Raw genomic sequence first — 12,627 nt, forward strand, 5'->3', positions numbered from 1 at the left:
GGAATGAATGAGAGAGTGGCCTATAAATAGGCATAGTTAGTCTAGGATGGCGCCCCTTTTTGGGGCTGTAAACCCTAAATGCAAAATGCAGAAACGCAAAAACGCAAACTGCAGGTGAAGGGTTTTTTAACACCCCCTCTCAGCCCTAAAAAGGGGAACGAGAAGAGTGAGGTGGAGATGCAATGCTACATGCTGAAGAATGCTCATGCAGCAGGTGCCACTTAGACAGCGTCCCTCGTGGGGAAAGTGTTCACTTGCCCAAGCGCCCTAGTACAAAGATGATGAAAACATGCAATGCATAGGAGGAACGTCAGACTTTGTGTGGTGCCGAGAACCATAAGGATATACCCGTACTCGATCTCGGGAGGTGGCTCCATGCTAACCAAGTGACCAAGGCAAGAAGAGAAGAGGAGGAAGAAGATGTAGAGGATCCCTAAGATCCAAGATTTCCACCGGAAAGGGAACTTGCAGTAAAGACTAGTAGATAGAGTGAATTGGAGAACCCGAAACACAACCTCGGGAGAGAAGCCACTAGCTCTGTGTATCCATGCTGGAAGGAATATGAAGGCCTCGTCACCAAGTTGCGGCTGAACCTCTGAGGTCCCGATCTACATGGTACCTGAAGATCCTAGGTATCAGTAGAAGAGATGACTAGTCGAAGACAGCCACCCCAAGAAAGTAGAGCATGGGTGAAGAACTTCATGTGGAGTAGGTTCCCCCTCTAAGGTAGGAGGTGGAGGGGCCCCCACTGAAGTTGAAGAAGAAGTAGATGCCCCCTCTAAGGGCAAAGAAATAACATCCCCCTTTGAATCCCCCTCTAAAGTAGATAGGGAATCCAAAAACTCATGGATCACGGACTCCGAAATGTCTGATGACGAAGGAAGTGCCGCTGGTCGTGATAAAGAAGGTATCTAGGGTGCCAAAGAGCTCCCAGAGGTGGCCTCTCGAACCTGAGTAGTCGAGGGTGGGGAAGGGTGGGGCTCAGAATGAGCAAGAGGTGGGCAACAGTCGCTCTCTCAGTGGAGCAGACTGGGTAGCCGAAGAAGAGGAAGGAGTCGAGCAGCCACTGTCTCTCGAAGGAGGAGACTGACGAGGAGACGGTATCAAATAATCACTGTCTCTCGATGGAGCGGATTGCAGAACCGCGGGCCGTGGTAGCCAGTGTATTCGAAAATAGGTGGGAGAAGACTGCCGCTGGCATTGCGACGATCTCCAGTAGGTCGTAGTGCCAATCAATCCTCCATGTAATCGAAAGGACTTAGTGCGCATCGGATGCGTCTTATTGCCTTGAGCATAGTACTTTGATAGCCGATGCAGAACAATCTCTGTGGCCCAGAAAGGAGAGGTGGCACAAGGAGTGCATGGTGGAAGATGCATGTACTCCGGAGGGGTGGGGAGCAAAGGTCGATGTCAACAGTCTTCGGTGGGATGACCGTTCGTGCCGCAGTAGGAACACCTAGTAGATTAGCAATCTGTCGGTGGAGACGCCATGGTACCGGTGTGGCAAACTGGAGAAGGAAGAGGTCAGCCACAAACCACAAGCCACAATGTCCACCGTTCAAGAGGTGGGAGGGCAGGGGAAGGGCTCAAAATGGGCTGAACCACTAGTGGTCAGGAAGAACCACCAACAGTTAAGGTGCAACCGCTGGTTGTGGGAAAAAAAAACCTCCAGCTGAGAAACAATAGTGTTGGTTGTGCTGCCAGTTGACTGGCTGAGCCACCAGCAACAGCCTGTGCAAACGCAAGGAGAGAGGGAGGAACCGCCAGCTAGCTGCGCAGAACCGCCAGCCTGCAGCCAGCGCCGCCAGTTGGCTGGGTGGAACTGCTAGTTTGCAGCCAGCGCCACCACCAACAGCCGCCTGAAAAACGAAGGTAGATTGGGTGTAGCCGCCGACGGCAGGAGCTGAGCCGCTGGGGCAGACAGGAAATAGCTGCTAGGATGCAAGATGGAGCAGGCCAGCGGCAGAAGACAACCGCCAAGAGTTGGGTGGAGCAGGCCAGCGGCAGAAAAACAGCCGCCAGGATGCAGGGCGGAGCAGGCCAGCGGTGGCAGAAGACAGCCGCTAAGAGTTGGGCGGAGCTGGCCAGCGGCAGAAAAACAGCCGCCAGGAGCTGGGCAGAGAAGGCGGAGGTCAACTAGCTGCAAACACAAGCTGGGTTGAGCCTTGGGCTGGTTTGGTTGAGCTGCAGGCTGCAAATGCAGTTTAGAACAGCGGCCAAAAAAAAGTGTTGATGCAGTAGAAGAAGAAGAGAAGTGGATGTGGAACTTGCCACCAGTCTTTGCCTTCACTGGAGTGGAGGATCTTCGTTGCTAGGCGAGCAGATCCAACTCTGATACCATATCAAAAGATGACGTACTGGCGAGACAATAGGGTTTGGGGGGAGGAACACGGAGTGAACTCGACAAACATGGAGAAGAGAAGAGAAGAGAGAAGAAACTCTGATGAATGGAATGATGAAGATCTGAATCATGGAGTGAATGTGATCCAAGGGAACAAGGGAAGATAATGAAGACAACCACGAACCATGAACCACAATGTCCTCCTGAAGGGGGTGTGAAGGTAGTGGAGAGGATGGAGAGAAGAGGTGACGGACTGAATGAATCAGCTGTAAGGAATGAATGAGAGAGTGGCCTATAAATAGGCACAGTCAGTCTAGGATGGCGCCCCCTTTTAGCTGCTGCAAACCCTAAATGCAAAACGTAGAAACGCAAAAAGGCAAACTGTAGGTGAAGGGTTTCTGAACATGTCTTACAACCTGTGATACTTCCAAGCTTTCTACAGATGAGAAAGTTGAGTTAATGAAGGTATAGACACTTTGGGACAAATTGAATGCCTTCATCTGTTCTTTTCTCTTTCTATCTTGCAGTCTAACTGTCATTGCTCACATCAAGCACTTGACTGTGGCTTGAGAGATATGGTTGAAGCTAGATTAAATGTACAATCGAATGCTCGTGATGAAGTCTCTGGAGGTTCAGATGAGGACTTTGAGTCCTCACAATCTCCTTCTATGGGGAAGTATGTCTAAGCTTCAGCAATTGTAGATGCAAGTTCATAACGTAGGGAAGGCGATCACCTTAGAGGACATGGCGATAACTCTTTTCTCTAGGAGGGGTTGGTTCCTATAGTCTTGGACCAAGAGAAACAACTCAAAGGTCAGAACGCTCCCAAGTCGGAGGCTTTGATCAGTCAATCTTCCCAATGAAAGGGGAAGAAGAAGAAGAAGAAGGAAAGAAGTTCAAACATGACAAAGCCAAGGAGTCTACTTGCCACATTTGTGGCAAGAGATGTCATTGGAAGAAAGATTGTCCTGACAAGGACGAGAAGGACACCAAGAAGGCAAAGACTACAAAGGACGCAGGAGTGGTGGTTGCTCCTTCATTGACTGCCTTCGTCCATATGGAGGTTATAGAGGATGTTTCTTTGATGGTCATTGATGCAATGATGATGGATTCATAGTCTCGTGAGTAGATTGTGGACAATGGCGCTTCTTGCTACGACTCCTTCAGATGGGATTGCCCCTATGTGTTGATGCATGGGAAAATTCTTATAGGTGATAGTTGTTGGGTCCTTATCAAAGGCAAGGGTAACATGCAGTTGATTTCGGATAGGCAAGGTAGTGCCCACACATCTGAGGTGCTCTATGTGCCCGGTCTAGGGTATCATCTCCTTTTAGTGAGCAAGATCTATGCTCTTGGTTTGACAATTGACAACAACCTCAAACATGCTCCACATGCTTGGAACAAAAAGATAGACTCGTTCCTCGAAGGGAAGTTAGGGTATTGGTGTTCCTCTTCCAATCCTCAGTTGTATGCCCACACCTCAACTAGAGGGTACGTGTTCGTGCTTTACGTGGATGATCTTATCGTGACAAGTGATTATGCCTAGAAGGTCAAGTAGACAAAGGAGGCACTACATGAGGTGTTCAAGATGACGGATATGGGCCTTCTCCATTCCTTTTTAGGTTATAAGATTTATTAGACTTCGAGGGGGATTTTCATCTCCCAGCAATGGTAATTGTAGGAGCTTTTGGCCATGTTTGGGATGGACTTTGGAGCGATGTAAGGCCATTTCTACTCCTATGGATCTGAACTGGAAGGCTAGGGCCCATGCAAATTCACTAGTGGGAGCAACCATGGTTGCCCTTTCTTTCACAAAGGTGGAGTATAGAGCGGCGTCTTCTACCACATGCGAGTCTATGTGGCTTCGGAGGTTACTAGGAGATACAATGAGAGTTGCATTGCTTTGGCACCTAACCTTGTGTGTTTCATACTAGGTCGGCGGAGCACATTGAGATAGAATGCTATTTCATTCAAGAGTAGATCTTGAATGAGACTATTGATGTGGTTCACTGCAAGACCGAGGATAATTTGGTAGATATGTTTACAAAGGCTCTTCCTCAGGTTGTTCTCTGACAGTACTCTAGATCCTTGAGCCTTATGCTGCATCCAAGATTTGAGAGGGGGTGTTAAGAGTTTAGTTATCCCTGTGGACTAGCATTCTCAGGCTACAGTTGGTGCAGTTAGTTCTCACGGGTGGAGTCACGCATTTTCCTGTCAGTTATTAGGCATTTTCAGCATTGTGTATGGGCACCTTATTGTGGGCAGGGGCAGTGCTACATGGCAGCCAAGAGAGAGATTGCTGATCATCTTGATATTTATGCAACAGTCAGCTGCATTTATGGCTGGTTGCCAGCTGGTCAGCCAGTTTGATATTTGTGCAGCAGTCAGCTGCATGTATGACTGGCCACCAGCTGATCGTCTTGATATTTGTGCAGGAGTCAGCTGCATTTATGGCTGGTCGCCAGCTGGTTGGCTATTTTTCTGGCTGCCCTATTTATTAAATTGCTTTGTTTTATGCTATATATGGCCACTAGGCAGCCTGCCTTTTCAGGTGTTGGTGAGAGAGATCGGCTCAAGGAGATACTTCGACATCCCCTTGTATGTGTGCCCTCTTCATTTCAACATTCATTGAGTGCAGATTTTTGCGTTCTTCTATCTCTTTTCTCTTCCCTCTTCTCTCATGTTCATTTTCTTTCAGACTTGTCCATACACTTTCTCATTCGTTGCACTTTGATAGGGGGGGTGCTTTTAGTGAAAACAAAATAAAAAGCCATGGGGCACTTAAAACATGCCATGCTATGTGAATGACCACTTGTCTAAGATCATGGACTCTTGAGGCTTGCTTGTTGACCAACATGGAGTCCCATGTGACCCTTACTCGATCAATCTCCAACCTTGCCATGAGGTCTTGCTACAAGATCGCTAGCAGTTTGTGAGGGAGCCGTGTGCCAAATGGGAGTGCGGTGCAATTGCTTGTATCCTTCAACCAACTGTCTTTTTAACAATGACACTTCCTCTCTCTTCCTCGTTTTTGTTTGTAACTTCCTTGCCTCTCTTTCCTCTTTGATTTGTCTCCTTGCCTCTCTCTCTCTCTCTCTGTGATTAGCTTCATATACAAAGTACGTGATATGCATTTGGATAGGCTACCTAGGAGCGCCTTTGAGGCCTCCCAAGCAAGTAGCTTAGGTAGGATAGGAGACTTCATGGTATGCACATGTCGAGAAGTGGCTTACATGATATGGGATCGACATGGACCATCTCCCGCCCTTTTAGTATGATCCTGACTCCCCCCTCATACACCTCTCCCACACATAGAGGAACGTGGTTATGCGACAGAATCTCTACTAGTTGTACATACGGCACACATAAACACCTCGCTCAGACTAGTTATGGAGTCCCCACACTAGTGCCAGTTAGGCCAGTTTTTAGTTTAGATCTAGAGGCTCTACACATCACTACTACAGGTTGGCACTACACAGGGAGGGGGGCGCTAGACACACCTTATTGATTTCTTCCAGACACTAACCACACACGACACCTGCACAGAGGGGGGCGATAGTCTAGAGAGTAGAGGAGATTAGAGTAGTGCGCTGTCGGAGCGTTTGGGGTCGAAAGTCTACTGCGGCAGTAAGAGGCAAGATGGAAGAGAGCTTGGAATCAAGGAGTGGATGGGATTAGAGAAGAGTTTTAGGGTTTTGAGAATGGATTGAAGAACTCCCACTTCAAGCAATGATCAAGATCATGTAAACCTTCAATCACTTGGAATGCATTACCATAGGCTTCCTTGTATCTTAACACCCATTCATGTAAACAACTGTTAATCCACTTTGCTTAAGTTAGACACAATATAGATCGGAGATCAGGCAAGACTATGTTCAAAGACGATGCTTTTAAGGCAATAGGATTTGAATTGACTTCAAGTGGTATGATTTGAGATTTCAACCCAAGGGAATCAAATATTACAGTCAATGATTTGGAAGATAAAAAATTCTTCTTATATCAAGAGGAATTAGCTAGATGAAGGGTACATGTAGTGCTCTATCGCAAGAGCTCCTGGAAGATACAAATCTTATCAAGAGGGCTTGTATGATGCAAGAGGAATAGGAAGAATTGGCCGCTATTAGTTTGAAACTGTTATGGCTGAAAATTACAACCCTAAATCAGCCCATAAATACCTTCAAGAAACACCTTTGTTAATAGCTCAAGCTCCCAAAACATAAGACTGCTCAGAGCACCTAGTTGCAGGTACAATGTTCCATGTCAAAGCCAATAGAATAAAAGATAATTTTATTGCCCACAAGATGACTGTGACAACTGCCCGTGTCAGTCCAAATAGATCACATAAATCCTCCAAGACAACTCCTTGACCTTCCAATCAAATCACCCTTCTCATAAACTTCAAGTATCAAGCAAGACAAAGCATGTAGACCACTTGTAGAAGAAGAAAGATGGCTAGTAATCTTCTTGCCCTTTCCTGCCTCTAAATGTGGCTGCCTTCTATCAGCCCAGGCATGAAAAAGGACAAGCAAGACAACTTCTTAATCTTCTCTTTAATATGCTAGTGCAATGTCAGCTTGCACTTAGACATTCAATCCATCCAATGTCAGAAAGGACCCAAATATGATGAGAAATGGTACAAGGAAAAGAGATGGGAACAGCTGCCCCAATAATCCCTGCAATAGGCTGTCTATCCCAGCCTCAAAAGAAGCACATAAATTATTTGAGAAGCTTCACAAAGCCTCTATCCTTCGAGAAGACAATCATAGTGTGTAGAAGCATGACCAAGTCCAAACCCCACCATAAAATGCTTACAAATGATAGAGCAATTGAGTGTATGTTTTATTGGCAAGCAAACTTTTGTTTTGGACAGCCAAAACCAATCTTCATATATTCCATAAACAAAGCAAGAAGTATCTTTGATCAAACTCTTTACAAGAATCTTGTGTCTAGCATGTAGGTAAATTCGCAAGCCAAGATACCCCTTTGATGTGACAAGAGTAGATGGAAATACAATAGGATGAGCTTCAGCCCATCAAATGACAGTTTTAGACAGCCAATAGCAGTCTAAAATCATCTCAACTCTCCACCATGAAAGTACATTGAATGCCTCTCAAGGCAAGGGATATAAAGTCCAGCATGTAGTTCCAGATTCAAGCCAAGATTGGTCTTTGAAGTGACAAGAATGGAGGGGGAGTCCAAAAGAGGAGCTTCAGCCCACCAATTTACAGGTTTGGGCAGCCAATAGCAGCCCACATACAACTGAAAATGCAACCAGGAAGTTACTTTTTAATGGTTCTCTAATAGATGAGATCAATCATAGCATCTAGATGAAAATATGAGCCAAAATGGACTCTTTTTCTCATGGGCCATGCAGAGAGCCTTCAAGAACGGGCTGCTGCCCTTAAATACACAGATCTACCCCTATTTGGACAGCTGAATGAAGCTTCGTTCACAGCCAATGCATGGGCAAAAGAAGCACTTGTCAAGTGGTAGAGAGTGATCATTGTCTTCATCTTCCTTTGTGGTTTCCATGCCTTCTTCACCCTTGTGTAGTGGTTTATGAGCTTTCCTCCTCCTCATCCATGATGCGCCCTATTTCAGCCTGGGAACAACCCGAAAATCTCAGCGTGAACTGCGCTTCTTCTCCTCTTTTACTCATGAGCAGTACCTAGGCCCTGTAAGTCACACACAACTCATATACTATGTCATATGAAGCAAACCTAGGTGACTTTGTGGAGTTGAGGGGTTATTGGCAAGATAGACATCATGAGAGACCTTGATGAGCTAAATGAATTGAAAGTACACTTTATCATCATGGTGTTGGGACTCCAAGAGTTCTCCTTCAAGTCATCTAAGTGCTTAGATCCATACATACCATGTTTTATGTCTTATGACCTAAAGAACTTGTTGCAGCTCTAAGCAAAAGATACAAGAAAAGAGTAGAGTTTGGATAAAAACCCAACTTTTTCTTGTTCCAAGTTGGTATTGTTATTACCAAGGCAGGGAACCCCATCATTGCTACATCATGTCACAAGCTAGTGGACTTATGTGACTTAGGGTATTAAAGTAAGCAAATCATCTTGTATCATATCTAAGCTAGAAGCTACCATGAGCTATATGTAGAGAATAAAAGTTTTGTTTTTAGACCATGGGCAGAGAACCCCATGACAACGTCGCTCGTGGATACAAGACATAGACGATACATGAGAGAGAGATGAGGGAGATTCGCCATCGACATGAGCAGCAATTGTTGACAAAGTTGAGAGCCCAGGCTAGATGCTACCCTCATACTATTTCATGCGAGATGTATGACATACTCTACCCATTGATCGTAACTGGGTGGAACTAGATATACAAGTATCATCTAGCTACACAACTAGACATGTATTATCTCATCCTCCCATTGTATCCCTACATGAGCACTATTTTTTCTTGTACACCACCTTAGCTTCTTTTACAGTATATCATTGATGATACTCTAGCACGTCACATTTTGATGTCTAGTGACGATCAACATTGTACATGATTTTGTCTCATAGGCTGATTTTGGCCTCTCAAGACATTAATATATCTTTCTTTCTTTCTCCTTGCCATTCTTCTCTCTCCTTGTCTTCATCTTCTCTCTCCTTGACAAACCGTGTTTTCTCTTTTTCACTTTATCTCACTTTAACAATAACATTAATGTGAGTTCCAATGTTGACATTAACACTGAACAATAACGTTTAACATAAACATTATATTAAAAATTCATTAACCATTTCTATCAACGCTTACATGTGTTACAGCCTTCTAGTTGTCGGCAACAGTTTGCAATGGCCTCGGAGTGGTGGCTTCATAGGCCGCAATGTGACTCCTGGTATTTACCAAAAGACTAATGCAAAAGCATAATCATGTGCCTATCCTGGACACAAGTATCAAGAAACATGCTTTTTATACCCACCACTCAAAACACATGCTCCCTGCTTGTGAGTATATCAATGGTTTTGTGTATTCCATAGTGCTAGGTTGATGCTTTGATACCGATGAAATGTACCCCTAGGATCAGGGTTGTCTTCGTACCTAGTATTACCATACGGTACGGTACAAAATGTATCCGTACGATTTAGTATGAAAAAATAGGCACTTTTTGGCCACTCTCCTTCAAGCCTACAACTTTCTTTTTTTCTTTCTCATTTCCTTTTTTTTTCCTTCTTTCTTTCTTATTTCTCTCCCCCAAGCCTCTCTCTCTCTCTCAAGCTTCTCACACCCTCTTTTTCTCTCAAGCCTCTCTCTCTCTCTCTCTCTCTCTCTCTCTCTCTCTCACCTCTTCCTCTCTCAACTATAGTTGCACTAGTACCACGTACGAAAGGTTTCATACTATACCATACTTAAGGTACCGTACCTTATGTATTAGTACCATAAGGTACCAACTTAATGGATACATCTTTTCCTATTCGAATTGCACTTTGGGATGAGCTAAATGCTCCTTATATTAATATGATTCTCCCATGAGATTGGGTTATTTGAGATTCAAACAAATTCTCTTAACCTTCTCTTTCTCAAGCCCACACTTCTCTTATTTATATGATCATTCATGTATGATGTATCCACTCCCATCTATGTAGTTGTAAGTTGTAGGTAGCAGTAGCGCGTGTTGCGCATGCAACATTAGGTTTTGGCATTTGACCCTCACGTATTCATCTTATATACTCTAATAGCATTGCTATTTACACTTGAAATATCTATTCTATTATCTTTAGTCCAAAATAATCAAGTATTTTTTTTCTCGTACTAATATCATACCGTACCTTACAAAATCTTAAGGTACCATTTAGTACCGTATTTTATCGTACCGTACTGTGCCGTACATTTCGTACCTGACAACTATGCCTAGGATCCAACTTGCACATAAGGCACGACACAAGCTGTATCCATGACATAGAACATAAAGGGAATGGACATCAAACTCACCTCCTAGCCATAAAGCCGAACAGGTGTTCCCCAGACCTTGGGAGCTAGTAGCACATTGGGTCACAACCACGTCCCAAGAGTTGGCATTCCATACTAGTAGCCCACACCATCCCAGAGTGTAGATTTGTCGCCCAATGGGCCTAAAGTTCAAGAGTGGTGATCACACAATGATGTGCACAATAAGGCCTTGTCTTATAAATAGGACTCAATTGCTCTATCCTAAAGTGTCCCTAGTGCATCTGCACTAGGTCACTTTATGGCCACTATGACCAATGCTTCTAGCACCCATCCAGATGTCCAAGGACGTAACATGGGGGCAGCTTGGTTGTGTAAACACTATGGTTACAGCATAGGTAGAGCACAACATGAAGCCTAGCGTAGACCTCAAAGCAAGCCAACTGGGTGCCAAGCCAATAGGGCTGTGACATTAATGTGACATTAAAAGTGATATTTAATGTCACAGTAAGGTCATAAGTGTGGAATGTGACATTAAAAGGGATATTTAATGTTACATTAAGGTAAATTTAGGGGAACATGCATGAGAAAGACCGTCCGGGCTCTTGGGCGCCCGAACGGGGTTAAGGGGAGCCTAGAGATTAAGGGAGTCCAGGAATAGTAGGACTCCAAAATAGTTGACGGCTGGCAAAGAGATGAGATTGAAAGGGCCAGCACTTATCTAGGCGTGGCTGGGAGGATAGACTGTCTCGTGCTTCCATCAGTTTCAAGAAATCGGTCCCCGTAATCTAACATTGGTTAAAAGGGTGGGAGAATTGGCTTACAAGCTCCAACTACCTACTGGTAGTAAAATACATCCAGTTTTTCATGTAAGCAAATTAAGGAAGAAGCTGGGTGATTTGGATAATCTAATCTTAAATGATGATATTGAGGAGTTATTCTATGACCAATGTAATCCACATGAACCAGAAAAAATATTAAATGTTCGTAATAGACGAACGAGGAATACTATTTATCAAGAATGTTTGGTTAAGTGGAAAGATTGTTCAGAAGAAAGCTCAACATGGGAGCGAGTAAGTACTTTAAAGAAAAGGTTTCCCGATTTACAGTTAGACCTTCCAAGTATCGTTTTCGAGGACGAAACCGATTCTTAAGGGGAAGGAAATGTGACATTAATGTGTCATTAAAAGTGATATTTAATGTCACATTAAGGTCATAAGTGTGGAATGTGACATTAAAAGGGATATTTAATGTTACATTAAGGTAAATTTAGGGGAACATGCACGAGAAAGACCGTCCGGGCTCTTGGGCGCCCGAACGGGGTTAAGGGGAGCCTAGAGATTAAGGGAGTCCAGGAATAGTAGGACTCCAAAATAGTTGACGGCTGGCAAAGAGATGAGATTGAAAGGGCCAGCACTTATCTAGGCGTGGCTGGGAGGATAGACTGTCTCGTGCTTCCATCAGTTTCAAGAAATCGGTCCCCGTAATCTAACAAGGGCTTTGCCTATTTAGTATGTAACTAGGGGGGATGGGTTATAGGCTGTTTAGGTGGCGCTATGAAGGTGCATGAACAGATTCAAGATATCCAAAATGTGCATGTGAGAGAAGTGGCTTCTTGCCCTTTTGGTCTTCAATCCCTTGGTGGGTCATCCATGTAACACATATTTGCATGGTGATACCTTCCAATTGGAGTCCATTGGACAAGGCCTCCCATCATGCACCTAGCCATGTCCATGGGTAATTTGTTTTTGCATGGAGCTTTACCATGTGGCTGCATTGCATGTGGGGCACTGCATCGATGGATGATGTCATGAGGTGAAGGAAAAACATCAAAATAATTACAGAGGTATTATTTCTTGGCTAGTGCCAATGTCATCAGTTTACACCTGCACAAGTTCTACTGATGGGAAGCAAAGTTTTGAAGCATCCTAAAGTATCAATGCATAAACCCATGTATTATTCATAAAGTTATCAATGATGTGCCACAATGAAGAGGAGCACCAATGATGATATCCCACACTCTGGCCACCATATATACCTGTAATAGAGAACCGACGAGGTGATGTATCTGTCCCACTCTGGTTACCACCTATTAATATACCTCACTTATCAAGTGATGTATATGAACTCATTTAAGATAATAGCAACTAGGAATTAACGACTATCTGCAGATTCATTATCAAGATAATTTGTGTGCCTGAATTATGCTTAATCTGAGTTCTGGGAAGACCAATGTACGAGAAAATGGTACTCAATTGGTATCTAGAAACCAATTTGCTTAGTGCTTTCTTGACTAAACATTATAATGGTTGAGTTTCTCTGGAAAGGTCATAAAATTGCTAGCCTTGTACTATGCAGCCAATTGTAATGAAGCTAGTTAT

At 44.2% G+C, this 12,627-nt stretch overlaps 1 protein-coding gene across 1 annotated transcript in view; it reads left to right on the plus strand.

Moving 5' to 3' along the window:
- ATMAK3 (Acyl-CoA N-acyltransferases (NAT) superfamily protein) overlaps window positions 1-12,627 on the plus strand; it is a 45,280-nt gene that overhangs the window by 11,005 nt on the left and 21,648 nt on the right. The gene's annotated exons all lie outside the window — the stretch shown is intronic.

Source organism: Lygodium microphyllum, chromosome 10, assembly GCF_053477565.2.
Source record: "Lygodium microphyllum isolate KBCC chromosome 10, Lygodium_microphyllum_v1.1.10, whole genome shotgun sequence".
NCBI lineage: Eukaryota > Viridiplantae > Streptophyta > Polypodiopsida > Schizaeales > Lygodiaceae > Lygodium > Lygodium microphyllum.